The following is a 16,485-nucleotide window of genomic DNA, read 5'->3' on the forward strand; positions in this document are numbered from 1 at the left end:
CCCCCCGTTTTTTCTTACCTTTTCCCGTCGGTCCCCTGTATCACTTAGTCTCACTTATTCTCCCTTATATTCTCCTGCCGGCAGCCATTTTTTTCCTGATTTGCCCATCTATGTCCGGAAGTGTGTTGATGCGACTTTTGTAGCCGGCAGTGGCCATTTTTGGTGCCCATAGATGGGCAAAGCGACACCGGAAGTTGCGTCTACGCAACTTCTGGTGTCGCGTGGCTGCCGGTTCCGGCAGGTATGGCCCTCGAACCATAAAATGTTTGCCACCCATGAGGTATAGGATTGCAGCCTGATTTGAAGACAAGTCCACTGAACAGAGTAGAACTGCTGAGTAAAAATGCACAAGTTTGGGTTGTAGCAAGGGTCCGGAACTTCCCAGAGGCAAATAAAGGGAGTTACCGGGGGAAATACTCAGAACTGATCAGAGAGTTCAGGTATTTCAACAAAAAATAGGAGTACAACAGGATTGAGGTGTCAGGGCTTGACTCATATATAGGGGGATATAAATGTCTTTATCTGGACTGGAAGCAAGTGGAACCAGTGTGCATTATATGGGGGGGGGCATGCTGGTATGTTGTGACATAAGGATATATACACCTTTTTGGTTGAGAGCAAAACCAACCAAAAGTTTATTTGGAATTATAATTGCTCTCTTCTCTTCTCTTCTCTTTTCTTGTTCTTTGCAATTTTCTTCTCACATGTAATAGAAGGTATTCCAGATTAGTCCAATGTGAGTTTTCCAAGCTGCGGCAAGACAATTCAGTGATTTGACTGGAAGCCGTGTAAGATACCTGCTTGCTCGCTGTGAAATCTGCCATTTTGCATTTTTGGGAGCTCACATAGTTGGTTTGCGGATTCTGATGAATTTATCACATTTTTGTTTGCATTGAAGTATAAGCTAGTTTCAGTGGAGGAACAAAATGTTCCCATGCAAGGATGGGTAAGAGAAGCAGGTTCGGGAATTGGAAGAACAGGATACCGTATATGCATTTGGCTAGACGGTTGGGAAAGTGTTATGGAGATTTATATGTGGGATTTGTTCTCCTGCTTCCAGGCTAACATGGAGTGATATGAAAGCTGTAAATGTTTTTGTGAAAGCATTTAGCTCAAGAAGTAAATTCCACACAGCGCTTGCAAAAAAGAGCCTTTAGTAAACTCTTATTTTGAAGATGGCTAAAACTCTGCCGTTCATCATTTTTATATCTCTTAATGTAACTAGTTCAACTTCCTGACTTCTTTGATAGGTCTTCTTTGTGACAGATGGAAGGCTCTTTGGCAGCCTTGAAGATGATGGATGTCACTTCCAAGCTCCTCCTGTCAGTGCTGGAGACTCCCTGCTTTGAGTTGCTGCTTGCAGCCCAAATAATTTAATCCCTGCATTAGCAACATCATTCCCAGAGATCCATGTAACAGACACATCAAAACATATTTTGGGAAGAGGCAAATTCTTATTTTGGCTGCAGCAACCTGCCTCTGTGGGCTGGCAGTTTGGCTTCAGAAGACGCGGATCATCTCCCCAAAGAAGCCAGAGGTGATCTGCATCAGAATATTTCTGGAGCTGCTGCATTCCTAGCTGGCCCTTAGATCCCATTCAGTTCTTGATCTGAGCCCTGCTCATGAATGCCAGAAGCAGCACACAGCCGCCCAGTTGGATGCAGAGCCTGTCACCCAAAATTGCCTTGCTTGTGATTCGTTCTCAGGTCCCAGGCTGTTTGGTGAGCCCCCACAGTGCAGTTTGGCATGTGGTGAATAGATGACATGGTTGCTTAGCTATGCATCCAGCTTGTGGCCCAGCCGGCTTCATTTTAGCATGTTTGGGCTGTTGAAAGCTAGATTAGCAATTGCACAACCTCTTTATTTACTAAAGTCTGTTCATATCAGCATTTCTCCATGTCAGAATGACTACATGAGTTTAAGGCAAGGTGCATTTTTAATAAGCTCATTTCCTTCAAAACCTTCTTCGTTGTCACACACAATATTTGCTTTCCATTGCTGCTACAAGAAAAAGGTTTAACAAGTGTTAAGAAATAATAATACCCAGGGCTCCTTTATAACCATGTGAACAAAGTGTTCCATTTGGGGCCTGCTGGCTGAGAGGTTAAACCATGTAATCTTGGCACAAAAACAGTAGTCAAAGACTGGGCTAAACTGATATTACCTTAGTGATATTTGGTTTTAACCAGATGGAATGTTAAGCATTAACACATGAAAGGATTACGTTGATGTTGGAAATGCAGCTGATGACAATTGCATACAAAAGAGGCAATTCACTAAATTCTTTGTACTGCTGTGCCTATTTTTGTAAAAGAGAGTAAGTCCGGCATAAATGGCAGGGTCTGGCCCCCACCCCAATGCATGGGCCTGTTCTAATCACCTGAACTCTTGTAGCCTTTCTGTATTATGAACTAACAAAATGTTGGGACAAGCAAGTAGGGCGAAACTCTGAAGGGAAGACTGCAGGAGATGGAGAGGGACTGCATGTCCCTGCTCTCCTCAGTGTGAGACTATTGCTGCTGCTACTACTGCTAAAAATACAGTTTTTATTTATTTTCATGGTACAGAAGATAAATTTCGAGAAAACAATTGTTACCGTACAACAGAAAACAACAAATAACTTGTCCTGATGAAATTACAGACTTTTATCAGGCCATGTGTTAAAGTTTCAATGGATTACTCTAAGAGATCCTGCCACATTTCCCCACGAGTGCTGGGGAAGAATTTATGTATTCAATAAACATTTGCTATATCTTATAAGAGGAATATGGATTTGTGTTTGCCCTTTGCTGCTCTCACCTGGCATGTTAGTTTCTCAGCCAGTGCTATTGACCATACACTCTTGTTATACCAACACCGTTTTCCAACACCTGGCTATCTCCATATGGGCAGCAGTCAATAGAAAGGCTCAGAGCTCATCTTTGGAATAATCATGAGCAGGCAGGATCCTAAGCCCAAGTAGTGCTAGTGCAGGGGACATTTCCGTTGTTTTGTTGTATATTCGGCTTATTTCTTTGAAGACGGCATTCCTGAAGGGTTTGATGACGTCACAACACCATCACATATGGAAATGTGTACCTTTGACTGGGTATTCCCTCAGACAATTGGGATTGACCTCCTTACATATTTGGGACAGCCTCACCAGTGTATAATGCCACAATGCAGAAGTTTTAATGAGGCTTCCCTAGAGATGTAAAATTTCCGGAAATTTTGAAGCTCGGGGGGGGGGACGGTTCCCCCCCCCTGGTTTTTTCAGAAAGAAATGGAAATTTTTGGGAAAATTGAAAAAAATGCTACATTAGTACTTCTTTTTTCTTTTCCCAATTGAAAGTCATTCTGCGTAGCGTAACAAGAACGGCTTGAAGTCAAGTCTCTTGGTGGGTGTCCATGTGGGGTAGGTGTGTAGGTATATAGTATAGGTAGGTATTATATAGAGCAAGCATCCCCAAACTGCGGCCCTCCAGATGTTTTGGCCTACAACTCCCATGATCCCTAGCTAACAGGACTAGTGGTCAGGGAGGATGGGAACTGTAGTCCAAAACATCTGGAGGGCCGAAGTTTGGGGATGCCTGATATAGAGTAATGTAGGTTAAACCACTGAGCCTAGGGCTTGCTGATCAGAAGGTCGGCGGTTCGAATCCCTGTGACGGGGTGAGCTCCCATTGCTTGGTCTCAGCTCCTGCCAACCTAGCAGTTCGAAAGCACGTCAAAATGCAAGTAGATAAATAGGAACCGCTACAGCGGGAAGGTAAACGGCGTTTCCATGTGCTGCTCTGGTTTGCCAGAAGCGGCTTTGTCATGCTGGCCACATGACCTGGAAGCTATACGCCGGCTCCCTCGGCCAATAATGCGAGATGAGCGCGCAACCCCAGAGTCGGTCACGACTGGACCTAATGGTCAGGGGTCCCTTTTAGGTATGTTTTATGCTATGAATATAAGGTAGTGTGTTGTGTATGTGTTTTGTGACAATGTATGTGTTTTATATGTAAACAATTAAAAACATCAACAACAAAGGATTTATATGCATCTAGTGATATGACTGCTAGTGGTAAATTTTTGCTTTTGCTTGAATGGGTAACATTTTGTAGAAGGAAAAGTGGGTCACAGATCTTTATCTGGGGTATGGACCCAGCTTTTATCTATGAAGAAATAAATGTGTTGATGCTTGCAGTAAAGATTTTAGCATCTTGATTTTTCCCTGGTTTAGGTATAACTTAGGGCTGGCATCCGTCCTGAATTTCCTGGACATAGCCAGGATTTGGCTCTTGGAAGCAGCATCTGGGCAGAAAACGCTGAAACGTCCAGGAAAGAAAAAGCTCAACAACTTTGGCAAAAAGAAGAAGAAGAAAGGAAAGAGCCCAAAAACTTTGCCAAAAATATGAAATATGGCAACCCTATATACCATTAACTATTATTTTAGAGTGTTTCCAGGAGTTGGTACTTGACCACCTGAAAGAATATCATTAAACAGAGAGGTTAATCTTGGCATCAGAATCTCACTGAATCACTTATAGAAGTTTGCAGTGTCCCTTCCGTTTTTTGATTACTGCGGCTACCTCATCTATAGGCTGGTTTAAATAGTCCATGTGGGTGTCGTTTAGTTTAGGTAATGGAATTCTTTCCAAACACAGTGGTACCTTGGTTTTCAAACGGCTGTGTATTCAAACAACTTGGAACCCAAACACTGCAAACCCAGAAGTGTTCCGGTTTGCAAACTTTTTTCAGAAGCCAAACATGCTCCGTTTTGAGTGTTACACTTCCGATTTAAGTGCCACACCTCTGTTTTGAGTGTTACGCTGAGGTCTGTCTGTTTTTGCTATTTATTTTGCGTTTTTCTTTTTGTGACTGTGTGGAACCCAGTTCAGCTACTGATTGATTGTTTGACTGCAGTACATTGTTTATTGCTTTCATTTCATGGATCAATGTTTTCGTTAGATAGTAAAATTCATGTTAAATTGCTGTTTTAGGGGGTTGTTTTTAAAAGTTTGGAACAGATTAATCCATTTTGCATTACTTTCAATGGGAAAGTGCGCCTTGGTTTTAGAATGCTTTCGTTTTGGAATGGACTTCCGGAACGAATTAAGTTTGAGAACCAAGGTACCACTGTATTCTGTAATTGTTGGGAAGGAGGTAATAGGATCAGCATATAGGGAGGCATAAAAATCTCTAAACCTATTACACTTACCATTATCATCATATTTAAGGGTACCCGCCTTATCCCTTAGCTGGTTTACTCTCTTAATGTTAATTCTTTTCTGAATATGGTTAGCAAGCATCTTAAGAGTTCTTATCACCATCTTCATAATATTTTTGGTTGAGGAAAAGCAAATTTATAGAGATTTTTTATGTTTCCATGGCTATGTCTTCTGCTCTCCTAGCATTCAAGGTCCTTAAAGTCTTCCTCCCGCCACCTCTTATGTGCTTTAGTTCAAGCTGCCTTATTTCCAGTAGGAGGCAATCTGATTCTCTGGCAGTCTTTCTTTTGATTGCTGTTGGTTGGCAGGAGCTGGGTCCTCTGATGATGCCTTCATAGCTTCCTAGACTGTTCCAAGAGGCATTCTCTCTGTGGTGTTAATATCCAGGTAGTTATTCTTTTCTGAAAAGAGGTGGTCTGTTGCCAGCTTATTTGGTAGGAGAATTGCAGGAAATCTACAGCAAGGTGAAGACTTGGGTTTTTCTTGGAGATGTAAGGTGGCCCCCACTGGAGCGTGGTCGAAAACAGTGCGACAACCAAACTTTGATCCAACAATTCTTTGAAAGTCTGATGTTGAAATCATGACAAAATCAAGATAGGAGTATGATGAGTAACAACTTGAAAAAATGAAAAGTCCTTAGTAGTTGGGGGGAGCACTCTCCATATGTCTATCAGGTTGTGTTCACGAAGTATGGCTTCCAATGCTGAGGGTGTTTTACATGAGTTGGTTACAGTGGGATCTGTCCAGTTGGGGATCTTGTACAAGATTAAAATCCCCTCCTAATTGCACCATGCCTTCCTGGAATTCAGATAGTTCTTGCAGAGTGAGTCGGAGAAATTGTAACTGTCCTCTGTAAAGTGAGGCTATAGTTGGTGTGATGCCGTTTCTTGGACCTTTGACACAGTGGCCTCTCTTGTCTGTCAAAGTTCCCTTGAGGGTAAAAATCAGTCTGTTGGAAATCAGCACCGCTACCCCTCTTGCTTTTGATGTGCCAGGAGATGAGATTTGGACATTGAAGCCTCTGAGACAACGAATTCTATCCATTTGCTTCTTACAGTGTGTTTCCTGTAGGCATATTATTTTAGGTTTTTCCCATTTGAGCAGCAGCTCGACTTTTTGTTGTTTCACCGGTGAGTTGAGACCGTTTATGGTGAGTATTTTTATAGTTTCCATATCATCCATTGGGCCAAATTATTATTATGATTTACATTTGTTAGTCATTTTATTTTGCCAAGGGTAACCTAGAGTGACTTACAACCACCCAAACAGACAGACCCCTCCACATAAAGGGACCCCTGACCATTAGGTCCAGTCGTGGCCGACTCTGGGGTTGCGCGCTCATCTCGCATTATTGGCCAAGGGAGCCGGCGTATAGCTTCCAGGTCATGTGGCCAGCATGACAAAGCCGCTTCTGGCAAACCAGAGCAGCACATGGAAACGCCGTTTACCTTCCCGCTGTAGCGGTTCCTATTTATCTACTTGCATTTTGACGTGCTTTCGAACTGCTAGGTTGGCAGGAGCTGGGACCAAGCAATGGGAGCTCACCCCGTCACAGGGATTCGAACCGCCGACCTTCTGATCAGCAAGCCCTTGGCTCAGTGGTTTAACCACAGCGCCTGGGACCCCTCCACATAGATACATTTAAATAAGGGGGGGGAATACATTTAAAATATTCTGCTCACTTTCAAAAGGCCACAGATAGTTAAAGTTTTAGCCCAGCACCTAAAGATATGTAGTGAAGGCGCCAGGTGAGCCTCTCTGAGGAAATTTTACCGCTGTTGAGATCACTCCGGGTCTGAGGCTTTTCACTGGGGGGGAAGTGGTGGTTCTTTTGCGCCTAAGGATCCCTCCCCTTTTGTAGTAAACTACGAAAGGGGATAGAAGATTTCTTTTTCTGACGCCGCTCCTGCTTACTCATGGCTCAAGATCCCCTCTTGAGCTTTCCTGGGGTTGCGTAGCCCCCAAAAGACCCCTTCATTGACTGCTTCATCTCCGAGGAGCTCAGATGCACACCCGCTTCGATCCGCCGTAAAACAGGAAGTTGGCAGTCCCACCCCAGCCTGTGTCATGCTGCCGTTTTCCAGCACTACCCTCCTTCTGTCGCTTGGTTCCTCGAACGTCAGAGGCTGTGAGCACAACCATGAAACACAGAACCTGAACACGCAGTTTGCCCTCGCTCTCTACCAACGCTGGGCAGAGCTCCATCGTGGAACGAACCTCGCCATTTCCCCAGTGAGCGTGTCTCTTTCTTTGGGGCTCAAGGGAGCACATTGGCCCAGTGGCAGTATGCTCTGGAATACAGCACTCATGGTAAGGCAGCTCTCTGAGAAACAGCTTTTCGGTCATGAACTTCACCTTACAGCTTGGACTGTCAAGGCAGTGGATGGTATATGCTAGGTCAATACTGACCAGTCTCTCTTCAGCCACACACAAAGAGTTCAGGTCATGGTGGGCTCCGGAGAGTGGGGACGAGGGAAGAAGCGCTGGCACCGCCATGGGGGACCAAGGGGCAGAGAGATCCGAGCCCAATTCCTCCCAGAGCAGGCCCTACCCAACCATGTATGCGTGTTGCGATGGAGGAGGTGGGCCCAGCAGGGAGCCAGCTCCATCCTTATTTCAGACATCATGATGTACTGCAATGTTTAGCTGGTGTTATATTGTTGAAAGCCAGATACCATCCAGCCCTAGTCAAGGGTGGAGTGCAGGGCTTGGGGTTGTGACTCAGTAGAGAAGCACATGGTGTGCATGTAAAAGGTCCCAGGTTCAATCTCATGAGCCACATGAAGACTTCTTGGCAGAGCTGGTCAGACGGGGAGAAGGAACAGGACAGGACTGTGGAATTGGATCCTGAGAAGAGGCCCATTGGCTTGGGAGGTGCTGATCTTGGGAGGGACGAGGTTGATTGTCAAATGGAGGGCTCATCCCCAGTACAATTGGACAACCCAAGAGCTGAGGAGGAGGCCCCTGGTTTGACTTCAGCCCTGTTTCCCATTGCCTCCGGATTGGCCGCTGATTGGCAGTTGGACAACAGACAGGAAATTAGCTGTGAGACTCCATCTCCATATCTAAGGATGTGGTGCTAGCTGTGCCAGCACAAGCAGATCCAGCCTACTCTCCAGAAAGCCTGTTTGCTTGCCCCAGTGAGCTCTTCAAAAGGGGAGCTGCAGGGGCATATGAAGCGTTGGAACAATGTCTTATGCCTCGCCATGAGCATTAGGACTCTGATATAACTGCTGACTTGCACACCTTGTAACCTGATCTTTGTTTAGCCATCGCGTTTGGCGAAAAGTGAGCCAAGAGTACTATGTCCAAGTGGGAGCCAGAACAATGCCCTGCTCGTGATCTTCTAGGGGCCAGTGTTGGACACAGAATCCTGGACAATATAGACTTTGTTTCTGGCCCAGCTAAGGGATTCTTAATTCCTGATTACAGTGTACCATGTTGCTATAATTCATACTGTTTTTTACTGTTGTCTCCAAGGGCAGTTTGCAACAAACATGTTTTGCTATGTGCACCTTACAGGTACAATCAACAGAGGACTTGGGATATGCTGTGGCTCATTGCTATGTAGACATGTGGGGGCAAAGCACACATGACATTGCATGCTGTGTGAAGCAGCTGTCCCTTGTACCTAATTCTCAGACGTCAGTCCTCTTCCAAGTTTGCCTAGGAAACAGATGGTATATACTGCAGGTATTCAGCTGTCCATTCAGAATCCATCTCTCCATCCTTCCTGAGACCTATTTTTAACTTTTGTCTAATTCTGTTGATGTTGTGACAAGTTTGTGTAGCAGAGTTGATTGGCTTTAATAAAGATGAAGTAAATTAGCAGAAAGCAAACTTAAACTGTTGATATACGCTACAATTTCTTATTCCAAGCTTGCACATTTCCTATTAGCATGTGCCTACTAACTGGTTGACGGAATCATCAGAACATGTTGATTTGCCCCTAAATGTAACTTTTATGTTATTCAGAAGAGTTTAGCACCCATGTGCATGCCTGCACATGCATTATGTATATGTTAAGGTGCATAACAACCAGCTGCTGAGCACATTTTGCAGGTCTCACAGATAATGTAATTTTCAGAAATATAATGCTTCTAGTGTTTTAGAAATACAACAAATTCTAGTGTACTAGAAACTCATATTGGTGTTTTGACATACGTCACCATTCCCCAGATCCCGCAGATACTTTTCCATGAGGGGTTCCTGAAGTGCTGGGATAAGTGTTATTTCGAGTTGAGGCAGACATGTGGGTCTTTCACATGGAATCAATGCATCTGGTAGGGGGCAGACTTAGTGCATGTGATCCACACAATCGCCCTGTGTGATTGGGTCATTTAAATTTTATCCCAGCCATGTGAGAGCTCGTTCACAGAGAAGAGGCTTCCATGAAGTTGAATGCATGTGTAAAGAGCCCTGGGCTCATGATTTATGTCCAACTGCATTTGGCTGATATATGAATGTTGAATAAGAAAACTACTGTTTATTTAAATTTCAAAATGTGGACTTCTGCCTATCTCTTTTTACCCATACAAAGTCTCCAAATGAGGCTATTTGCAATCCATATTCTATTTTAAGTCGACACCAAGTCCCCAGAGATCATGGGATCATAAAGTTGGAAGGGACCTTGAGAATCATCTAGTCCAACCCCCTGCAATGCAGGAATATGCAGCTGTCCCTCACAGGGATTGAACCTGCAACTATGGTGTTATCATAGCATACCATGGGCTGAATCATAGAATTGGAGGGTGCATTGTTAAGCTGTTCTATTGACTCCCATGCTCAGTGTGGGGAAACCAAACGTAAAGTATCCCTAACAGATGGTTGTCCAGGCTCCACTTGAGAAGCAGATACTTGGTATGGAGACATAAATATTTGAGAACTGAGCAAAACTGCAGAGTGTGAGTATCGTAATTAAGGAGTAATTCAACTCTCTGAATTAACCTGGAGAGATACGAGGAGGAAGGCATTTTCTTCGTAATATTTCTTTTAAATTTTCATTTTATAATGTGTTATAAAACAGAGAGAACAATTATAACAGATGAAAACCAAAATATAAAAACATAGGCAGCAAGGATGAGTACAGTTACACATGCAATAAAATAAAATAACAAAGTTCAAGTAAAAAATATTAACATTATCAGATTATCAAGCCAAGGTAAATATTTGGGATGCTCTCAGTCTGTCAGTTTTGCCAACCAAACTTTGAACAGGGCATTTCTAACTCAAATTTGTGTTTGGATTTCATATTCTCTCTCTCTCTCTCTCTCTCTCACACACACACACACACACAGTGTCTACATGTATATTTTGTGCATCTATTGACATCAGGCTAAAAGCATTTTTGATTAGAGTGGCCTACCCAGATATGTAGAATGTTGAGAGGTGCGTGTGTGCTTAATATATTTTACTGATTTTTCAAAATAACATGTAATAACAATCTCCCAACCAACACTACCCACTTCACACACCCCACCCTCCAAATACAGGTTCCTTATGGGAAAACATTGTTCCAAAGTGTCAGATGTGAGTCTGGTGGACCTCATTCTGAGTGATAGTCAGTTGTGTGTGTAATAAAAGAATGCCACTATAAAGTTATCCTCTTCTCCTTTTCCAGCTAATGCCTTGGTGTCCTTAGTTACCTTTTTGAGAGTGCCAGTATCTCTACTTTCTTTTACAACTGTGATGATAATAATAATGATTATTGAATCTGTATACCACCCTTCATCCCTAGATCTCAGAGCAGATCATAGCATAAAAATACAAGATAAAAACACAAAATGCATAATAAAAACAAGTACAAAACAAACCTATAACCCCCTCACCCCACCCCGCTCCCACCAACACATTTGAAAGGGTATAGGATGTTAATCAGCCAAAGGCCTGGTTAAAAAGGAATGTTTTTGCTTGGCTCCTAAAGGTGGGTAATGAAGGCGCCAGCTGAATCTCCCTGGGACTTCCTATTTTGAGCTATGTAGTATTCTAGTGGGTGGAAGGACACTTTCATGTTAAGCTTGTGGTCCACCAAGACCCCTGGATCCTTTTCACACGTACTGCTAGTAAGCCAGGTGTTGCCCATCCTATATTTGTGCATCTGGTTCTTCCTGCCTAAGTGCAGAGTCTGACATTCGTCCCAGTTCTCCAATCTGTTAAGGTCATTTTGAATTCTGATTCTGTCTTCTGTGGCATTAGCTCCCCCTCCCGGTTTGGTGTCACCTGCAAATTGGATGAGCATCCCCTCAATTCCTTCATCCAAGTCATTTATAAAGATAGAGCCCTGCGGAAGCCCACTTGTCACTTTTTTCCAGGATGATGAGGAACCATTAATGAGTTCTCTGGGTTTGGTCAGTCAACCTGCTACAAATCTACCTGTTACCTCATTCAACCCACATATTACCAGCTTCCTTGCGAGAATATCATGGGGGACTTTGCAAAAGCCTTGCTGAAATCAAGATACACTATGTCCACAGCATTCCCCTGATCCAACAAGTTTGTAATTCCATGAAAAAAAGAAAGAAATTGGATTGGTCTGGCATCCAGAGCATAACACCCAAGAGACCCTCCACAGGGGGGGGGGGAGAGAGAGAACAACATAAACAAAGAATACTCCAAAGTGCGTATCTTGTGAACTTGCCATTTAAATGGTTTAATCATGTTTCAAAAAAGAGCACAGGGTGAGGAGATCTGATCTCTTCACCACTTTTAATGGATCTCAGAGACATGGAGAAGAGGGAAAAGCAAAAGGAGAAAGGATCTTTCTGGGGGCTAGGGCACTAGGTCCCTTCCAACTCTGCAACTGATTCTCTTCCTCCGCTTCCCGCCCCTCCCTCCGCCCCTCGAGAATTTCTTTCTCACAAGGGAGCCTATCTTCTGCTTCACTGCACAGAGCCTCTCCTGATTTTCCAACTCTCCCTCTCCCTGCATCCCATTGTACCATATTTTTCGTTCCATAAGACACACTTTTTTTTTAAGACACACTTTTTTCCTCCTAAAAAGTAAGAGGAAATGTCTGTGTGTCTTATGGAGCGAATGTGTGGTCCCTGGAGCCGAATTGCCCAGGGGCTAAAGGCAGATCGTGCTGTTGTTGTTTTTTTTTAAGAAAGAGCTAAAGGCTAATGAGGGAAAGAGAGTGTTGAAAGGAACCCGCTCAGCAGCTGATTGCAAGAGATCGGAGAGGGAGATAAGGGAGCTAGCTCCCTTCCCGGCCCCTTGCCTAGGCCTCAGTTGTTGTCTGTAGAGGGAGACATGTGACTGGCCGATTAGATTATCTGTTTGGAAACTGTAGAAATGGGTCCCTTTCCTTTCCTAGAGAAGCTGCAGAACTGTGAGTTGAACCCTATAAAACAGGATTTTTTCCTTTGCAAGGATACTCAGCAACTTTGAGCTGGTCCTAAAAAATGGAGCTTTCCCCCTTTGCAAAAAAGATGCACAACTCTGAGCTGACACCCCCCCCCCAACGGGCCTTTTCCCATTTGCAAAAAAAGCTGCACAACTTTGAGGTGATCCTCAAAAAAAATTGAGCTTTCCCCCTTTGCAAAATAAGCTTCCTCAAATATTTAATGGGGGGCAAAGGCACCTAAGCATCTAGGAGTTGGCTGCTATGCCTAGGACAATTCAAGAAGGCAAAATATTTTTTTCCTTGTTTTCCTCCTCTAAAAAAAACTAGGTGCGTCCTAAGGTCAGGTGCTTCCTATGGAGCGAAAAATACGCTAAATATGCCACCTTCAGCTTCATGGCTGCTGTTCACTTTTTCATATTTCACTCCATTTAAAGCACAGACATGCAGGGAGGCTGGGATCCTCAACCGTGCCCTCTAGGGAGCTTCACCCAGGGCAGAAATCCTGGCTCTCCCCCCCCCCAGCTGCAGATCTGATTAAGTTCACATATAAAATTCACTGTAACCTTGTCCTTTATGCAGCCCTCTGTGTCTAGTTTCACTTTATCCTTCTCTTGTCCCCTCCTTTCTTTTGCCACTGCTTCCAGCTCTAAAGTTAACTTTCAGCCAACAGAATACTGTAAAGAGAATAGAGTGGCCCCCAGAAAATGCCCCCCAATCAATAATAAAAGTTTCCTTCCTATGACTGCTGCCAGTGCATTGCAGGCGGCCAAAAGATGAGTTAGTAAATGGACAGAAAAGTCCCAATGTAAGTCCTGTAAACCAATCCTAAATGCAACAATTTTATCACCTTTCAGAATGTGTAAAGTGGATAGATCTGGTTGCATGGCTGACTGCAGAACAGAGGAAAAGCGGAGTCCCTCAGTGCAAGGCAACCTGGCCTAGTGTATTGAGATTCACTCCTCTTGTTTACAGGAAACACAAGCTCTACAGTGTTCAGCGTCCTAGAAAAAAAGCAGCCTTGTACCAGTTATAACTTGTACAACAAGAAGTACCTAGTTAACAGTAGCAAGCGTGGAATAATCATTACAAACCTCCTTGGTGTGGGGTGTTGAAACGCAATGCTGAAAACTGGAGTTGTGTGTTCATGCTCCTATGGGGGCTTCAACTTTTGAGTACGCTGAATTGCATTTTGTTCAATAGGATGTGTTGTCCTTGGGAGCCACATCTGGAATTATATGTTCACGTTACTCTGCACACTTTAATTAAACTTGAGAAAATCTGTGCATGCCACAGAAATGAGCAAATACCATGTAAGTAATGAGAAGGGCCCAGAGGGCACAGCTTGAAAGCCACAAAATTCTTGCAGAATTCAGAAGTTTTTAGCACCTGCACTCCTTCTGCCCCCCGTGACTGAAGTACAAGGGGTATATTTTCTCCCCACCGTCATGCACTTAGTTTTAGGGAAAATCTAGAAGCATGAGTTGTTCCTCTCTGGCTGATTTTTAGATACTTCAGAATTTATTACTCATCTAAGAAAATCATTCTCTTACATAACTTAGTTAAGCGTTAGATGCACAAAGCTACTGGTGTTCATGTTCTGTGACTGTAACTTCTCAAGGCTTTGTAAAACCGAGTTAACCCTCAACATAATGTTGGAAAATGCATCTTTTGCCCTCCAAGTCAGTCAACAGTGTGAGTCATACTTTGAACTTTATCAGGCAGTAATCTTACACTTTTAAAATTGCAAATTCATTACAGTCATCTGTGCTTTATGTGGAATAACAGGCTCAACAGGGTTCTCTAGTCCAGGCTGTGGTTACTCATTAAACATGCAAATTGAAAAATATTTCATAACTCTAAATGAAGCAACTGACATTGTTTTTTTTGGGGGGGGGAGGTAATTGAAAATATGAATATGAATTTTCATGCCTCTCTGTTTATGTATATGTTCATATATAAATAGGATTAATTTTGAATCAGAGAATTGGAAGGCGACCACAAGGGTAATCTATTCCAACCCACTGCAATGTGATACATCCCCCACTGATACAATCAGAGTCCTGACCACTTACTACTTTGAAATCGGTGTGTAAAACGGACTCAGTTGGTGAACTGAAAGATTCTCAATAGCTTAAGATGTGGTCCACTCATCTCTTTAGGTCTGTGTCTGCTAACGTTCGGGATAATTTTTTGAAGGTGGTCCACTGCAAGTTTTTAAATGCGGACTGGAGTTTAAAAACCAGCAGTGGACCACCTTCAAAAAATTAGCTGAGATCTAGTTCCTCCTTATGTTGGTGGGATTGTAAGGTTCTACTACTCAGTCCACCTGAGCCTGTCTTTGCATGCAGGGGAGGGTCAAAGCCGTTTCCTGCGATGTGGCCGCTGTCATATGCTGACAGCTTCTACGAAACACAGGTGAGAACTGAGTGTAGAGACCAAAGGTGGACCGACTACTCCAGAAAGAGCACAAAATGCCCCCCACCAGCGGTACTACCCTCCCCCCACCCCTTTTAAGTAAAATAAATAAATCAAAAGGCAGCAAGCAGCAAAGGTATGAATTCATGATCCTTCTGTCTCTGGTTTTATTCCATGTGGTGGTGGTAGTTTTATTTTTTCTCCAATTTAGTAGCATAGGAAGGGAGGGTGGGGAGGCGGGGCACCCTGGACAGCACTGGGGCTGCAGGGAGCCCAAACCGCTGCATCCCTGCCAGGCGCCCTCCAGCAGACCCAAGCAGCACAGGGTGTGCCGCGGAAAGCAGCTGGGGTCCTCTGCAGGCTGGCACACACCAGCCGCATCCCTCCCGGATGCCCTCAAGGCAGTGCGCCCCACACTGCTTTTTCCAGAAGCGCAGGGCTGGTGCATGTCAGGTGCATTTCTCCTGGGAGGGACGCATTTGCTCGAGTGATTCCCCCTGCCCACTTGGGACCCCCTGCCTCCATGGCACAGGCAGGGGATTCTATGCCAGTATTCCTGCCTTCCTTCTTCCGAGAAGGAACTGGGTTAGAACCTCAGGAAAAGAGGGGAGGGGAGGGGAGGCAGGTGGCGCCCAGGAGACAGGGGTGCCCTCGGGGATTCAGTGTGCAGGACACTCGCGCTTCCTCACTGTTACTAAACAAACACATTCAATGAACAATTTCCCATGGAAATGTAAAGCATTAGTGAACCTTCCTGATCATGTTGCTTTGGGGAAAACTTTGTGCGGCCCCTCCAGGCACCCTCTGTGCACAGACACCCCCCAACCCAGCACCCCAGAGCAATAGCCTAGTCTGAAACCAGACCGTGGACTTATCTTGGACAGCCCTGCCTAGCCCAATGGTGAGAGGACCAGACAAGGTCAGGTGGCTCACCCTGCCCACTTTGGATGCCCCATCCCATGGCACAGCAGACGCAAGCGCACCTCCGGCCCCCCCAGGGGCAGGTGGGTGGGGCTATGCCAGTGCTTCGATTCGATTTGAAGAATTACCCTGCCAGTGCAAACAGGGTGGATTTGATTTAAATCACTAGTCAGTAAGACTTGATTTAAATCCTTTTTATTTTACAGAAAGACTCATTCTTGCTGGTATGAGGTTTCATTTTTTGGAATAATAAATTTTCAGAGTAGTTTTTACAGTTGTATCAAAATTACTGATTTGGTTATACCATTAGAAATACATAGACAGATAATTATGAAATTATGGTGAGGTTTCATAAGTTAACTGTTTATATTTGGACAACTTTTCTGCTATATTTTTTTGAGAGGAGAGGGGGGAGGAGGAGAGGTAACGTTGGTAGACCTAGGCTGGAACAGGCTTGCAGAAGGAGCAGGCTGAGGAGAAACAGGTGGGTGGAAAGCTGGAAAGGGAGAGCTGAGAACTTCAAGGATTCCTGCTGCAGGACTTGTTATGTATTGGTGTATATAGTGTTCCCTCATTTTTACCACACAAGGCAGTGGTGGCCAAGCCTCTGCA

At 44.2% G+C, this 16,485-nt stretch overlaps 1 protein-coding gene across 3 annotated transcripts in view; it reads left to right on the plus strand.

The window, feature by feature from the left end:
• LOC118094226 (band 4.1-like protein 4B) overlaps positions 1 to 16,485 on the plus strand; it is a 74,337-nt gene that overhangs the window by 19,373 nt on the left and 38,479 nt on the right. The window lies entirely within an intron of this gene.

The sequence above is a fragment of the Zootoca vivipara genome, chromosome 13 (assembly GCF_963506605.1).
Source record: "Zootoca vivipara chromosome 13, rZooViv1.1, whole genome shotgun sequence".
Classification (NCBI taxonomy): domain Eukaryota; kingdom Metazoa; phylum Chordata; class Lepidosauria; order Squamata; family Lacertidae; genus Zootoca; species Zootoca vivipara.